Here is a 16,574-nt window from a genome sequence, read left to right on the forward strand (position 1 = left end):
CTGGGTGGGCTAAGTGTGGAAGAGGATCTTTGGGTGGGTGTCTTAATTTTGTCGGGGGTTTGAAGGTGTTTTGATGTTGTATTTGTGTAATGTTCTGTCTATTTTTTCCAAAATGCCTCTAATAACATAAGGTATGACAATGGCATTCTTGAAATTGTTCTTGTTTTTAGTGGTGTCTTTGTGGAGGATCTTGTGAATAGTTTTTTTACTGTATCCATTTTTTATAAATGCATGGTCGATGATCTTGTATTCCTGGTTTAGAGCTTGCTCATTTGAACAAATAGTTTGAGCTCTGTGTTTAAGAGTGCTCATGACACGTGGTTTTTGTGTTGGGTGGTGGTAAGAATAGTTGTGTATGCACTGGCCTGTGTGTGTAGGTTTGCGGTAGACTGAGAAGGAGAGACAGCATGAGGGAAGACGTGATGAGTTTGTCTAGGAAAGGAAGAGAGTTGTTTTTTCAATTTCAATGGTAAATTGGATATGTTTCTGTTTGTTTAGGTGGCTAAGGAATGTATTTAGTGCTTCGCGGCCATGGGGCCAAAAGGCGAAATTATCAACATATCAAGCTAAATTTTGGGCTTTAGGCACGTTGACTCTAGAGCTCATTGCTCAAAGTCCTCTATATAAAAGTTAGCTATTGGGGGGGGGGAGGTGAATCCATGGCTGTACCTTTTTTTTTTAAGGTAAAAATTGTTTTGCCACACGAAATATCTGGAGGGGAGTACGTGGGCAAAGAGGGCTGTGATGTCGTATGGAAATATGTTCTGTAGGAGCATAGTATCATTGATTGGGACATTGGTGAAAAGGGCAGTTATGTCATAGCTGACTAATAAATCTTTGTCGTTGAGTGTAACGGTTTTAATTTGCTTTCAATTTCAATAGCAACCTGAACTGTACAAGTCCAGAAAAAAAAAATTAATACGCGAGCACTTTAGCAGGGTTTAGTGTAGTGCTTTTTTTTATTTCTTTTATTTTACCACTAGAGGTCAGGCTAAGTAAAAGATCAGTTAACAGAATAGATTCAATTTACCTTTGTAGAGCGCAAGAGCATGTAGCTTGTTTTCATACATACACATCAGAAAAATACATACACATGTATTTTTCTGATGATGACCTCAATACAGGGGTCGAAACGTCAATTGTTATTTTATTAATAACAAGTAAAATAATCATTTCAACACGTGTGTTTTGTGTCCCTAAATTCGTAAATATGAATGTATCTTCAATTATCATCAATTTCCTGATATGTCCTCTCAAGGGTTGAGTTACCATGAGAGTAGTAATCAAGCTTACATTATTACTCATCTATCAACAATCTTCCACCAACTTACTTGTCAGCACTCCAATATTATCAGATCTACCAATTATATATTTGGCTTAATCCTTAATCCAAGTGTAAGCAAACAATATTTGCATCTGAAGAAGTATTTTCAGGACTGGGGCAACTTGTGGCAAAGGTGGGATAATTTTCCTATGTGGGATTTCACCACACATAGGAAAAACAACATTATTCATTAAGAACAGTGCACATTTTATTGAGAAGGTAAAGGATATATACATAGAATCTTCAAAATTTTGGCAAGTTTGGATGTAGTAAGAGTCTTATAAATGTTCCCAGAAATGAAACAGTGAATCTCCTTGAAGACCTTTTTCCACCGGACATTGCATAACTATATAAACATTGCATAAAAAATACGTTTTTCATGTATCAAGACAAATTTTGGGAACAAAAAGGACTGGCAATAGGCTCCCCCTATCCCCAGCTTTAGCTAACCTATATATGGAAAATTTTGAAAATAATGCATTAAACAACTATCATAAAAAACTGAAAATTTGGCTTCGTTATGTACACGATATTTTCATCATCATCATATTATTATTATTCCAGGCGACTCCAAGGAGTCCTTAGACTCATCGAGGTAGGCCCTAAACATAATGTCCATCACAACTATTCGACATTCACACAGTATCTGTCATACTTTGCCTTGAACTAATTCACTGTCATAGCACCCAAACAGACTCTGGCAGCTTATTCCACTCATTCACCACTCTAAAAGTAAAAAACCCAGCTCTAACATCCTTACTAACCACACTCTTGCCCAGCTTCCATGGATGTCCCCTAGTCCTCCCACCACCAGTCCTGTTCTCAAAAATATCCTCTGAATTAATCTTATAGAAACCCTCCAGCAATTTGAATGTCTCAATCATATCTCCCCTTTTCTGCCTATCAACCAATTTCTGCAAATCAAAAATCTTCAACCTGTTTTCATAAGGTTCATTCCATAGACCTGCTATCATCTTGGTCACTCGCCTCTGGATCCTCTCAGAAACCTAGGTGACCATATCTGGGCACAGTAATCAAGATGGGGTCTTATCAAGGCTCGATACAGAGGAACAATAACTTGCTTATCTCTGCTTGTCAAAGTATTTTTCAGCATCCAAGTGATTTGATGAGCTGATTTAGCCACTTTTGCAATGTGCCCCCTAAACTTTAACTCCATATCCACTAACACTCCCAAGTCCCTGGCCTCAACAATTTTCTTGAGTACAGTTCCACCCCAAAATGCATAACCTTACATTTTGCCACATTAAATTTACATCAATTCTCCTTAGCCCATACCTCCAATCTATCCAAATCATCCTGCAAAATTTTGATCACTTCTGCATTCGCTATTGCACTACCCAACTTAGCATCATCAGCGAACAAATGAACCGTTCCTCTCAGCTCCTTCCCTATATCTTTAATGAACAAATTAAACAGCAGTGGTCCAAGAACAGAACCCTGTGGCACCCCACTAGTCACAGGCCATCTTTTGGACTCTACTCCTGAGTAAACTGCTTTCTGGTATCTCTCCATCAACCACCCTCCTATTCATCTCACCAATCCTATATCCATTCCCATATGTTGCAGTTTACGGATTAGACTTCCATGTGGTATCCTGTCAAAGGCCTTAGCCAGGTCCAGCAGTATCACTGTAAACCCATTACCCTTATCCAGTTCAGCCGTCATTGTGTTATAAAACCTGAGCAAGTTACTCAGGCATGATCTACCCTTCACAAAACCATGCTGTCCCCCATACAGTATCTCATTTTCATCAATCCATTCCTGTATTTTACCCTTGACTACTTTCTCCAAGACCTTGACAACGACTCCTGATATGCTGATCGGTCGGTAATTTGCAACAGTAGTCTTGGATCCTCCTTTATGCAGTGGAACTATTTTCCCCTCTTTCCACCCATTCAGGACTAAACTAGACCCAAGACTCAGATTAAACAATAAGGTCAAGAGCACCGACAATTCTTTAGCCGCTTCACGTAACACTCGTACCGATATACCATCCAATCCCACAGATGTATTCACATTAAGGTTCTGTAATAGACTATTCACCTCCACTTCATTCACCGCAATTCCCATATAAACTAATGGTTCCTTCATTCCTTCAACATCACCACCTGGATGATATACTCTTGCAAAGTGCTCACTCAGTAATTCCACTATATCGACTGATTCAGTGACCTCCCTACCATCGGTGTTCCTTAAAATCATTCTGCCATGTACAGTTTTTCTTTTACTAGCAGCATGTTGAAAGAACTGTTTGGGATTCTCTTTAGTCACCAGTCTCCAGTCACCACCTGGATGATATACTCTTGCAAATATAATAAAATTAGTTTAATCCTTTATCCAAGTGTGAGCAAACAAAGTTTGCACCTGAAAGTATCTTCAGGACTGGGGTAAGGTGGTACAGCACCAGGACAACTCATTGCAAAGGTGGAGCAAGATACCAACACTCCTATCTCAGTATCTCCTATAATGCAAAACACATCTCCTTGCGGATATGTCTAATATTATGCATTAAGGGAAGGGCCACTACCCAGACTAGTTTCAACCTTTATTGAGGTCTCTTCAGTGGGAGCCAGGCCCAAGTGGAGATACCAGGCAGAAGCATTAGCAGGTCATCTCTACCTATAGGAATTGCCAAATGGTGTGCCACCCTTTTTTTAATAAATTACTCTGGATTTAGAGAAAGATGTTGAAAGTTTATTTTTTGCTTCGTTAGAGTATAATAAAATTAGTTTAATCCTTTATCCAAGTGTGAGCAAACAAAGTTTGCACCTGAAAGTATCTTCAGGACTGGGGTAAGGTGGTACATCAATACTCTCATCAATACTCTTGCAAAGTGCTCACTCAGTAATTCTACTATATCGACTGATTCAGTGACCTCCCTACCATCGGTGTTCCTTAAAATTATTCTGCCATGTACAGTTTTTCTTTTACTAGCAGCATATTGAAAGAACTGTTTGGGATTCTCTTTAGCTTGCATGGCTAATTTTCTTTCATAATCTGTTTTTGCCTTTCTCACCACACTCGTTCTGGCCTGCGCTTTATACCTTTCATATGCCTACAGGTCACCTTTCTCCTTAAATTCCTTCCACAGTTGTTGTTTCTTTTTTTGCAACTCAAGTTTAATGGTTTTATTCATCCATTTAACCCTTACTTGATTTACTATTCGGACTCTATATATACAGTCCGCCATAACCTCCTGCAAATGCTCCTTGACCACTTCCCATGCCCTATTAACATCCAGCCCTTGCAGTTTTACATGCCATGGCACTGAACCAAGCAATCTCCTAAGCTTGTCATACTTGCCAGCAGTGGGAGTTAGACCCAGAGGTGGTGATACTAAGGTGGAAGTGATTGAGAAGTCATATTTCCATATGCCAGTTGCCAAAAGGTGTCACACCTTATTATTAAAATTCTCTGAATTAGAGATAGCTGACTATCTCTAATCCAGAGACAGTAGATTTACTCTGCTCCCACATTCTTGTATGCTAAAATATCATGTTCCTTTCTAATATCTTCATTTTTAATGATTCTACCACTGATGCCATCTGTTCACTCCCCTAATTTTTCTCAGAACTCTCATATCAGTGGTCTCTAGTTTCTTTGATCAAGTACTTCATTTCTAACCCAAATATCAGATCCATAACTTAAAACTAATGTGAAAAACTGCCTTGTATACTGCTAGTTTAGTATTTTGACTAATTTCTCTCTGATTTCATATGAATTCCTTCATACCAGCTTTGCTTATTCTGTTGGCAATTTCCATGTTCAATTTGCCATCTTCACTAAAAACTGTGCCTAAATAACCGAAATATTTTACTTGTTTTATAGATTCTCTATCGAGAATACAGCTGAAGTTTTTTTTTATAGGCTAACCTCTTCATTTTTTGATTGCTGATTTTCATGCCAAATTTGTTATAGCTGTTATTCAATTTAGTTCAAGAATTTCGAAGATTTGCACTTGATGCAATTATTGATATTAAAGCAAATAATACAATAATCATACAAACAATAAATTTTTTACACGTGTTTTATTGATGAAAAGAAATAATAAGCATATTACACATAAGAAAAATATCAAAACCAATTTCAGAAGTAATTAAGAATATATATACAGATAACAGTGCTATAAAAGAAAATGTTATGGAGGAGGTACAAGGCAGTTAGTGGTGATCAGACCCATGAAGGGTATAAAGTGAAGGCTAGAAAGGTGACGAGCATGGTAAAGAAAGAAATGCTGCAGTATGAGAGGAGATTGGCTGGCCAGGCCAAGGTAAACTCAAGGGAATTTTTCTGCTATATGGCAAGCAAGAGGAAGAATAATTATAGCAGATTAACATTGGTCATGGCAGCGGACTAACAGCTGCAAAGAATATAATGGAATTATTGAACAAGCACTTTATCAGTGTATATCATACTGGTGTAAATGATGTGGTGGAATATATAGAAGAGAGGCAGGTATTAGGAGAACTGGAAGTGAGAGAAACAGAGGTGTATCAGATGTTCGTTGGGTTAGATGTGAATAAGGCTATGGGAATGGATGACATATCACCACGTATTCTTAAGGAATGTGCACCACAGTTGGCTATGCCCCTGACCTGGTTATTTAATGAGTCTTGCAGTGGGTAGGGTTCCTAAAGAGTGGAAAGAAGGCAAAATAGTACCACTCCATAAGCATGGTTCTAAGACAGAAGTCTCCAACTATAGGCCAGTCTGTATAACTATGGTTGTGGTCAAGGTGTTGGAGAGATTGATAAGGAATAGGATACAGGATTGGGTTGATGAACATAGCATTCTTTATGATGGTCATCATGGATTCCTAAAGGGTAGGTCCTGTTTTAGTGATTTACTTGCATTTTATGAAAAGGAGCCAAGTGTGTTAGATAACGGAGAATAATATACAGTGATATTCTTAGACTTTGCAAAAGCATTTGATCACTACATGATAAGTTGGAATAGATAGTATATTGGTTAGATGGATCAGAGATTGGCTCTCTGAATGATACCAGCAGGTTATGTATGATGGAGTAGTGTCGCAAAAAAGAAGGGTAACCAGTCATATGCCCCAGGGTTCTGTTCTTAGGCCACTGCAGTTTAACTTGTTTGTAAATGATATATCATGTAAACTGAGTGGGGATCTTCAGTTATTTGCTGATGATGCAAAGTTAAGAAGAATTATAAGTAGCACTGCTGATGTTAATTCCCTTCAGGATGATTTGAATACTTTTTTTTTTTTTACTTGGACAAAAGAGCAGGGTTGTAGTTTTAATATCAATAAGTGCAAAGTGTTACTTTCTAGCCTGCACTTTATACTCTTCATGGATATGATCACCATTAACTGCCCTGTACCTCCTCCATAACATTTTCTTTTATAAAACTGTTATTTGTGTATATATTCTTAATTACTTCTGAAATTTGTTTTCATGTTTTTCTTATGCTTAATATGCTTGTTATTTCTTTTGGAGCGCAGAAATATAAGGCTGTGTACTATATTGATGGTGCCGTACTGCAGGAAGTGGATGAGATTAGAGATTTGGGAGTGATGGTTGATAGACTGAAATTCAGAGGGCATATTGCTAGTGTTGCAAAGGTTGCACATTGTAGTGCTGCTATGATAAGTACTTTAACATGTAAGGATAAGGAAGTGGTTGTGCCACTATATAAGGCACTGGTCAGACTACACTATTGTGTCAGATCTGGTGACCTGGTTTTCAATGTGATGTGGAGACATTGTAGAGGGTTCAGAGAAGAGTGACTAAGACAATATCAGGACTTTGAAATGCTGGCTATGGAGAAATTGAAGAAGTGTGGATTGCACAGTTTGGTGGATAGGAGGAAGAGAGGTGATATGATAGAGACATTTAAAGTTAGTGAGAGGATTTTATCAGATTAATCCAGGGGGAATTATAAAACGAATAGATAGTGAGAGAGGAAGAACCAGAGGTCATTCTTGGAAGTTGTGTAAAAGTGTGGTGAGGAGGGGTGTGAAAAGCAAATTTTTTACATGGAGAACTGTCAGTGAATGGAAGAAATTACCAGAATGTGTTGTTAATTCAAGGAGTGTTAAGGGTTTTAAGATTCTATATGATAAACATGTAATCAGTTAAATAAACCTCACACGATGAGTCTGCTGACTCCATGGAGAGTGTTATAATAATAATAATGAATTCAGAACAAGGACAGAGTTGGAAAAAATTAAAATAACCAGAGGAATTAGATGGGGGTAATTCATTAAATCCCATTTTATTTTTATTTAAGTTATTATTATTATTATTATTTGACACCTCCAGGGAGTCCAAAGACTCATCGAGGGAGAGTGTGCCAACAGCATCGAACAATTGGTCCCCTTCCAACTACTAACCGCACTCAAACTTACTTAACTGAGCCATTAGTAGCAGAAGCTCTACCAATTGACCAACCTTTGCCGGCAGACCCATTCCATTCATTAAGATGATCTACAAAGATTACTAAGCACATTCAGTAATGCAGCAGAAAAGAAAAATATGAAGATATCAACAGAAAAAACTAAAATAATGACACTTGATAGAGAAACCACAAGATGTAAATTAGAAGTCAAAAGGATAAATGAATAAATAGTACGATAAAATATTTAGGAACAGAACTAAATAACACAACTTGCTTTTATAGCTTGTTCTTGTACTTAACAGGCAATAAAAGCAAGTAGAATACCTAGATATCTCAAAAGAATCATAAGGGAAAATAACAACATAAGTAAAGAAACAAAAATAAGAATCTACAAGAGATGTCACATACCAGTACTGACAAATGCAATTCTGAGAGCAATTTTATACACTCCTGTTGAACAATCCTCAATCTTGAGAGCAAACATCAAAAAACATAGAATAAAGTATCTGAAATGTTTCAAGACATTTCAGATACCTTATTCTATGTAATAGATAACTTTTACTGGTGAAGCACCACAATTTGCTTGTCTGAAGACAAAAATGACTGTTACTTTCATCTGCAGAACAAGCTCTCTGGATTGTTCACCTCACCAAACAAAGACTCATTACAAACATGAGAAATGAACTGTATATATATATATATATATATATATATATATATATATATATATATATATATAAAGAATCTACTACATTTGAAGATATATATATATATATATATATAGTAGCAAACATATATAACAGGCCAGCCAACAGACAGAAGATTAAGTTTAGTTAGTATGAATTAAGTAAATAGGGGTGAATGATGGGATGAAAGTAAGGAGTGAAATAGCATACTGATGCAGCATCCTTCACAGATCAAAACATGAGCTAGAGTGACTGGAGAAACAATTATCGTGTGTTACATCAGGAGGAAGAATGAAAGAAAAAAATGAATGAGAAAAGTATGAAAGTGTGAAAAACTGGGAGTAAGGAGAAAGTATCATATAGAGATTTGGTAATAAGACAAATACTTAATGAGAAAGTGATGAAAGCATGTTTCTCAAGTGCAAAGATCAAGGACATTAGTGAAACTGTTAATTTTAGCTGGAATGAATGATTTGAATGGTGAGAAATATGCAATGAGAGAAGATATAAAATAGTTGCTGATAGAAGTGATAAAGAAAAGTAAAAAAGTAAAGATTGTGAGTCTGCATACCTTGGTATGACAAGACTGAATTGAGAAGAAGGTCTATGATGGCAAATGAATCAATGAGAAAATTGTACATGAGGAATGGTGTGAAGTTTATATATATATGGAATTAATTTGAGAGAACTTGTGTTTCCCTGACAATCTGAATTTGAATAGTTCTGGAGTAAGGTGTTTAGAAGAAATGCTCTTCAGTGAGAAACAGGAAGTGCAAAAATAGGAAAACTAGAAGCACTTGGGGGGTTATACAGTCAACTGACAAATTCAGAGATTCAGCCATTCCTGAGACAAATACAAGGGGAGAGGGGTGAAAAGTTCTGATAAACACCTAGAACAAAAATGATATTAAAGCAACTGATATAACCACAAGAAAGAACATATATTAAAACCCTTTAACCCCCATATTTCATCAAATTAATAATTTGTTCTTTTTCTTGTAGGATACATTAGAAGATAGGTCAGAGGTTTTGAAGAAATTTGAAGACACAGAGGTGTGGGCCGTCATCAAGTTTTTTGTGCTGCAAGAAAAGTTCGCAACTGAGATTCACTAAACTCTGTGTGAGACTTTAGGGGACATGTGTTGTCTCAGGATGCTCAGTTTAAAACTGGGCATCCTGAAACAACTGATGTTCACAGATAAAGAAGACCTTCCACAGTGATCGCACCTGAAAACATCGATGCAGTGCATACCATGATCCTTGATGAATACCAGCCAAAAACATTGCAAAAACTCCGGATATATCCAGGGAAAAAGTTGGGGTCGTTATCCACCAACATCTGGACATACAGAAGCTCTCAGCAAAGTGGGTCGTCAAATGATTGAATGGACCAAAAGAGAGAACGTGTGCTGTCATCTCAAGGAAGTTTAGGTCATTCTGAAAAATCAGGTGCAGATTTTTTGTGACTGTTGATCAAACATGGTTTCATCACTATAACCCAGAGACAAAAAACAATAGTCAATGGAGTGCAGACACAAAGGTTCTCCAATGTAAAGGAAGTTCCAAACCAAAAATTCAGCAGAAGGTTCTTGCCATTGTCTTTTGGCATATGGATGGTGTAATCCTTACCAAGTACCTCAAAAACAGTCAAACTGTTATAGCAGCAGTTTATTCAACAGCTCTGAAGGAAATGAAGAAAGTACTGAAGGAAAAACCGCTGGAAACTGAGCAGAGGCATATTGCTTTTGCAGGACAATGCACCTGCTCACACTGCTCATGAAACCCAACAGACAATACACAACTTTGCAAAAGAAGTTCCAAACCCAAAAGTCAGCAGAAGGTTCTTGCCATTGTCTTTTGGGATACAGATATCTGTCTGTCTCATCCACACTATTCACAGGACCTGGCCCCATCTGACTATTTCCTATTCCCAAATTTAAAGAAACACTTGAAAGGAACAAAATTTACAGATGATGAAGTGATATTTGCAACTAAGGTCTGGTTTGTGCAACAAGGGAAACCTTTTTTCTCAGAGGATTGCAAATGATGCAGCAGTGTTGTAACAAGTGTATAACACTTCATGGAGAATATGTAGAATATTGTGTAAGTCACACAGTTCTACTTCAATTCCTTCATGGTGATTATCACAACTTTTCAACACACCCTCGTAAGTGTGCATTGCTGAACAGCTTCACAGGTTTAAAATCTGGATGAGATGGTAATAATATCACACAAGAGGAACTAGATCCAAGGGGATGTTGAAATGCATGTAAACGAATGCCAGAAGTGTCATAAATAAAGGAGAGGAGTTTTTAGCTTTGGTCAACTCAACTTGGCTAAAAATTATACATATCAGTGAAACCTAGTTGACAGAAAATGAGATGGTAACAGGGATAGAATGTAAAGGATATTGTATTTTCAGGGAGGACAGAACGAATAGGACTGGAGGTGGGTTATTGCTGACAGCTGAAGAATGGTGTGCAGATTAAGTGGTGCAAGATAGATACCAACAAGGCAAAATATATTGTTGGTTGTTGTTATAGACCAAGGGATCTACATGAAGATGTGGATGCCATGCATTTAATTAGCACAATGAGTACAGACTGGGCAAATAGTATAGAAAATTTAAACTATGGGAACACAGATTGGAGGGAAGAAAAGAGGCAGGACATACAAGGGATAATTACCTGAAACAACATGTTATAGAGGGGACCCAGGGGTTTGAGAGAGTGCTGGATCTGGTAAAAGCATCCCCAAAGTAGACACTTTCTCCAACTGGGGGAGAGTGACCATAGTCTTGTTTTGGGAAGTTGTTAAACATGTGGAATTCTCTGTCAGGAAAGGGTTTATGGCAAATTATAATGTTGGTAATTATGATACTTAAGAGGCATCTTGGAACAGTGCAATAACTTGAGAAGCTAGTATACCCAACGCTGGAGCTGCATTCAATGCAACCCTCCAGCTCTTATGGACAAGCTGCCACTGGATGGAACCAAGAATATAATTTCTTGGCATCTTTAATTTATAGTACAACCAAGTGAAAAAACTTTCACCATCTATCTCTAATCTAGAGTATTTTAGTAATAAGGTGTGATATCTTTTGGCTACTTGTGTATGGAAATATAACTTCTGCATTACTTCAACTTTGTTATCGCTACTGGATCTGGCTCCCACTGATGAGGCCTCAATAAAGGTCGAAACTAGTCTGGGCATTGGCCCTTCCCATAATGTATAACGTTATGCATGTCCATAAGAATATATGCATTGTATTGTGGGATACTAAGGCAATTGATATGAAGTCATTAGCCTCTATATACAAGTGGCCCAGTCATGAAATGACTTCATGCACAAATTTTGTTTGCTTACACTTGGATAAAGGATGAAACTAAGAATATAATTTCTAAGCATCATTAATTTATCCTACAGGATAATTTAAATAAATTGGCAGTGTATGCAAAGGAAAATGGCTGCCAATTTATTGTTGCAAAAGTAAAATAATGCACTTTGGAATGAAAGATTACATACTTTGTATTATATTGATGGTACTGGATTACAGGAAATTGACGAGGCTCGGAATCTGGGAGTGATAGTGAACAGAGAGTTGAAGTTCAGAGGACATACTGCAAAAGTTGGTAAAATAGTTGAAAGGATTAGTTAGATGTTGAAGAACACATTGACAAGCAAGGAAGGTCATTATCTCTCTTTATAAGGCTGATTTTGCTGCACCTTGATTACTGTGCAAAGATTTAGTCACCTGGGTTTATTGGAGATCAGGAAGTGGAGGATAGAATTCAGAGATGAATGACCAAGCTAGTAATTAGTCTGTGAAATACTCCCTGATTTAATATCGGTAAGTAAGTTGACATACTTAGAAAAATTGAACACGTAAACTTTAACTTAAGTGAAATAAATTTATTACTGTAAAATTTTTGCCTATGTATCATAGGCATCCTCAATACACTGAAAATGGAACACAATATAAAATTACAATTAAAGAATCATTTTTAAAAAGTGCCAATATAGTGTTAATAAAACAATTAAATATTAAGTAACTGGAAATTTTACTGATCCTTTGTTGTCCTATTAATGCTATAGTAATGTTTTTTAAAATAATTCTTAAATTGTAATTTTATATTGTGTTCCATTTTCAACATACTGAGGTTCCTATGATAGACAGGTAAACATTTTAAGCTAATAAATTCATTTAATGTAAGTTTCTGTGCTTAATTTTCCTAAGGAATGCTCTCTGAACATAAGTTGAAGGTGTATGGGTTGCAAAGTTTAGTTGACAGATGGAAAAGAGACATGATATAAACTTATAAGTTATTGAAGGAGTTCTATAAGATTGACACGAAATTTTTCAATACATGATGACTAGAGAGAGATAGAGAAAGAAAGAACGAGAGGTCAGGAAGTTGTATAAAAGTGTGATTAGTAAGGGTGTGAGACTACATTTTTTTTGCTTGGAGAATTCAGTGTCTGGGCACCCCTTGGTGAGTGCCCAGTCACTGAATAAGTTTAAAGAGAGGTATGTTAGGTATTGTGTAGAAATTAGTGTAGATCTCCCACAATGAGTCTTCTGACTCCCTGGAGATAGCTGAACAATAATAATAATAAGCAAATTAAGTAGACTTAATAACTTTCTCTTTGTCAACCAAGTCTCACTTATTTTCATCTCACAAAAGCTCTGACCTCCAAACCATATTTATATAGATCAGCATATCACCTAAAACTTCTTCGGTGGTTTCTTTCAGACTCTCCAGGGGTTCAGATTGATACCCCTACTACAGAAAACAAAAATAGTTATTATTTTAGGAATAAGCTATCTCCACTTTAAAAAATTAAATAAAATAAAATCATGTGGTGCAAAATGTATCAATATCCTTTAACATTACTGTACTAAAGAAATCTTACAACTTTTCAGACTTAATATTCTAAAAAAGCCTCAAATTCCTTCAAGCTTAATGTGTTAGCAATGGAACTGATTGGGACTTCCCATAACAATCTGGCAGATGGTATTTGCATCCAATCTCATCTCCTGCCCAGTAAATGACTGGAAATTAATTGTTGGTTAACAAAATCTGCATAATACACGATATATTTAATGACATAAGTCTTGTTAATTCAAACAAAAATAAGACCTCCCTATCATCTTCTATTTATAAACTAAGTCTATTATCTAATACCACCAATGTTTCAGGTGGTTAAACTCCATCCGTATCTAACGCTGATGAACCTATTTTAAAATTACTCAAATAACATGACTGATTTTAAAATCAGCCATACGGCACAATAGTTAAATTATGCGCATACATTTATATAGAAATCTCAAGACTACACGTGCTCTTACGCCGCTAGGGCCTTAAGGAATTCGCAAATGAACTCAATTATTACTAAGGTACAGTGCCCTCGCCAGATGGAATGATGAAATGCTAACCGGAAATAAGAGAAAAACAATGTCGTTTATAAACGAAAGGTACATAAATCAAAATTACCACTGTTGTCTTCATGCAAGCAGCAGTAATGATTTCTAAGAATTAACTTAGTAAGTAATATAATAACCGATTGTACAATTATTTTAAAAAATTACTGATCAGAAATCTTACTTTGGAAAAACAAGATCCTCCTAATTTCGTATTGATAACGGAACGTTGACTATTATTGCTACGATCACAGATTATAGTTAACTAATCTGGAGGCAATGATCGGATATTATGTAGGAAACTGAAATCAAAGTGAATTAATTACTATTGCTGAAATCAGATTTCGCGGTATTTTCACTTCGAAATTGTTTCATTTCAACAGAGGTGAAGAAACTAATTTCCTTTATTTAAAGTGCACTATAAAGTTTTTTAAAACGAATCTCTTGCAAGAGATTAGTAGAGCAGCTTGAGCATTCAGAATTTACTTGCAGGTGTCAGCTTCTATGAAATGCATCATCGTTATCGACTGTTAATTGAAAAAAGAAAAATAATAATTTAAAATCAACCATTTGGAATACATTTCAAGCTTTAATAATCATATCACGGCATACTATTTGTTATATGGCAGGAATGCAAGCGTGTAAACAAACGCTGTTGTCACTCCTTAACGTAAGTTAGCGTGTGTTATAAGAAAACGCGAAATGGGGTAGAATAAAAATAACGATATTACATCGCATCAAAAACATAAAAAGGCGAACAGTTTAGTTATAGAGAAATAAATAACAAAAGAGTACAAACACATTAGTTTTTTCTTAAAAGAGAGAGAAGAAAAGTATTGATGTTAATTTTTAAATAGGGCGTAGTTCCACTGGGAAGAATTACATCCTACAGCTATTCAAAAAGAATATCAATCAGGAATCAGATTAAATGAAAGAAGTGTAGAGGTAACAGATTTAGTGGATTGTTTAGGAATCTGTTTACGACAGCTGCTCATGTTATTATTGGCTTAGTTAAAAGTGCAGGAATGGTGAATGGCAGTTAGTGAAACAACTTCCAGAAGTATCTCACCACAGGCCATGGAAAGAACCTTTCTATGACTTGTGTGATGTAGTCTAGGAGATCCGCTGTAAATCTAGAGAGGGCAGGATTCATCCTGATAGTCATTATTTAATATTTTTTCTATTAATATATTAATAAAGATATTTTCTATTAATATATAAAGGAGTGAGGAGAGACAAATAAATAGATGACGTTAAGATAGAATTTCTTTTTTTTTGTAACGAAGTGAATATAGGCTTGCTTAAATGTTATAAGGTAAATGTCCGATTAGTATGAAAGAGCATAGACATTGTATAGAATGGGAGTTATTTCCACAGCACAAACTGTCTGATAACAGATGATGGAATACAATGATAACCAGGAAAACTTTTGGTATTTAGATTGTTCGGGAGTCTTCTGACGTTTTCCTGGTGATGGGCAGTGAAGAGTATACAGTGTGCCATTACTGCTGTATAAATGACAGTAGGAAGTTATTATTAGATCACTTAAGGATCAAAGCTAGATAACTCGGAGGACACCACCACACTGAATGAAAGTCGAGACACATTTCTTCAGTGTGGTGGCATCCTACTATATAAATAATGTACAAATCTCAACTTGCTAGCATGCACCCAATTATTACTTATATACTTAGATACTAAAGGAATAAGGATGAGGATGGCAATGGGAATTTAGCTGACTAAATGGTATTCTGACGATGGTACAATATGTCATGCAAAACCTGTAATGTGAGAAACATGAAAAGTGACAATGCTGTTTTCATCAGGAAACCAGGGCAGACAGTTAAAGGTCAGCTGCTAAAACAACTCAAAACACAGCATCAGCAAAGGTGAAGATAGCACAATCAACTTAAGAGGTGCCAGATCAACAAAAGCGGTGATAACAAAACAAAGAAGATAAAACAGGTGAGATTGTTCTAAATAATGAATGATATATGCACGTAACCACAAGAAAGATATTTATTTAACCAAATATTTCGGTCTGGAAATAGCAGACCATCCTCAGTGGTATTACAAAACAGTTTAAAAAAATACAAGCCAGAATACTAACAATCCGTAGCGCAATTGGAAGAACGACGGTACATTGCGCCCTTCGATTGGAATAGGCCTAAGTTCGATTCTCGTCGCGACGGGAGGAATCTTTATCTGGTCGATTTCAATCGATGGTGAGTTAGCCGATCTCATACGGAGGTAGCAGGGTTTTTTCTCCCGGAAACTCGGGTTTTTCATCCCGCATACATACAAATCGGCCCTTCAGAACACACGCAATTTACAGACAAAAATTACTAGTTGTGGTGGTGTTGGAGGTGGGCGGTAGATGGCGTTGATTCGTAGTAGAGGTAAGGTGTAGAGACAGTTGAAGATGTCCTCCCGCGATGAGTCTTCGGACTCCTTGGAGGTATCAGGAATAATAATAATAATAATAATAATAATAATAATAGATCGTTGAAAATAGAACACGCCGTGTGATGTTATATCACTAAGTATGAAACGGAATATTTTGAAGTAGAGACATAATTGAAAAAAAAAAATTAATGAGTAATCTTGACTAGACTTTCCCAGATTTTTGATATGAGTCTTCGGACTCCTTGGAGGTATCAGGAATAATAATAATAATAATAATAATAGATCGTTGAAAATAGAACACGCCGTGTGATGTTATATCACTAAGTATGAAACGGAATATTTTGAAGTAGAG

At 36.3% G+C, this 16,574-nt stretch overlaps 1 protein-coding gene across 1 annotated transcript in view; it reads right to left on the bottom strand.

The window, feature by feature from the left end:
* LOC150097107 (josephin-1-like) overlaps nt 1–14,369 on the bottom strand; it is a 116,712-nt gene extending 102,343 nt beyond the window's left edge. Inside the window, exon 1 of the mRNA XM_090406874.1 lies at nt 14,001–14,369. The gene's annotated coding sequence lies outside the window, so the exon portion shown is untranslated. The remainder of the gene's footprint in view (nt 1–14,000) is intronic.
* Nucleotides 14,370–16,574: the final 2,205 nt, after the last annotated feature.

Source organism: Typopeltis vanoorti, chromosome 17 (genome assembly GCF_054136105.1).
Source record: "Typopeltis vanoorti isolate ZY-2024b chromosome 17, IOZ_Tvanoo_1.0, whole genome shotgun sequence".
NCBI lineage: Eukaryota > Metazoa > Arthropoda > Arachnida > Uropygi > Thelyphonidae > Typopeltis > Typopeltis vanoorti.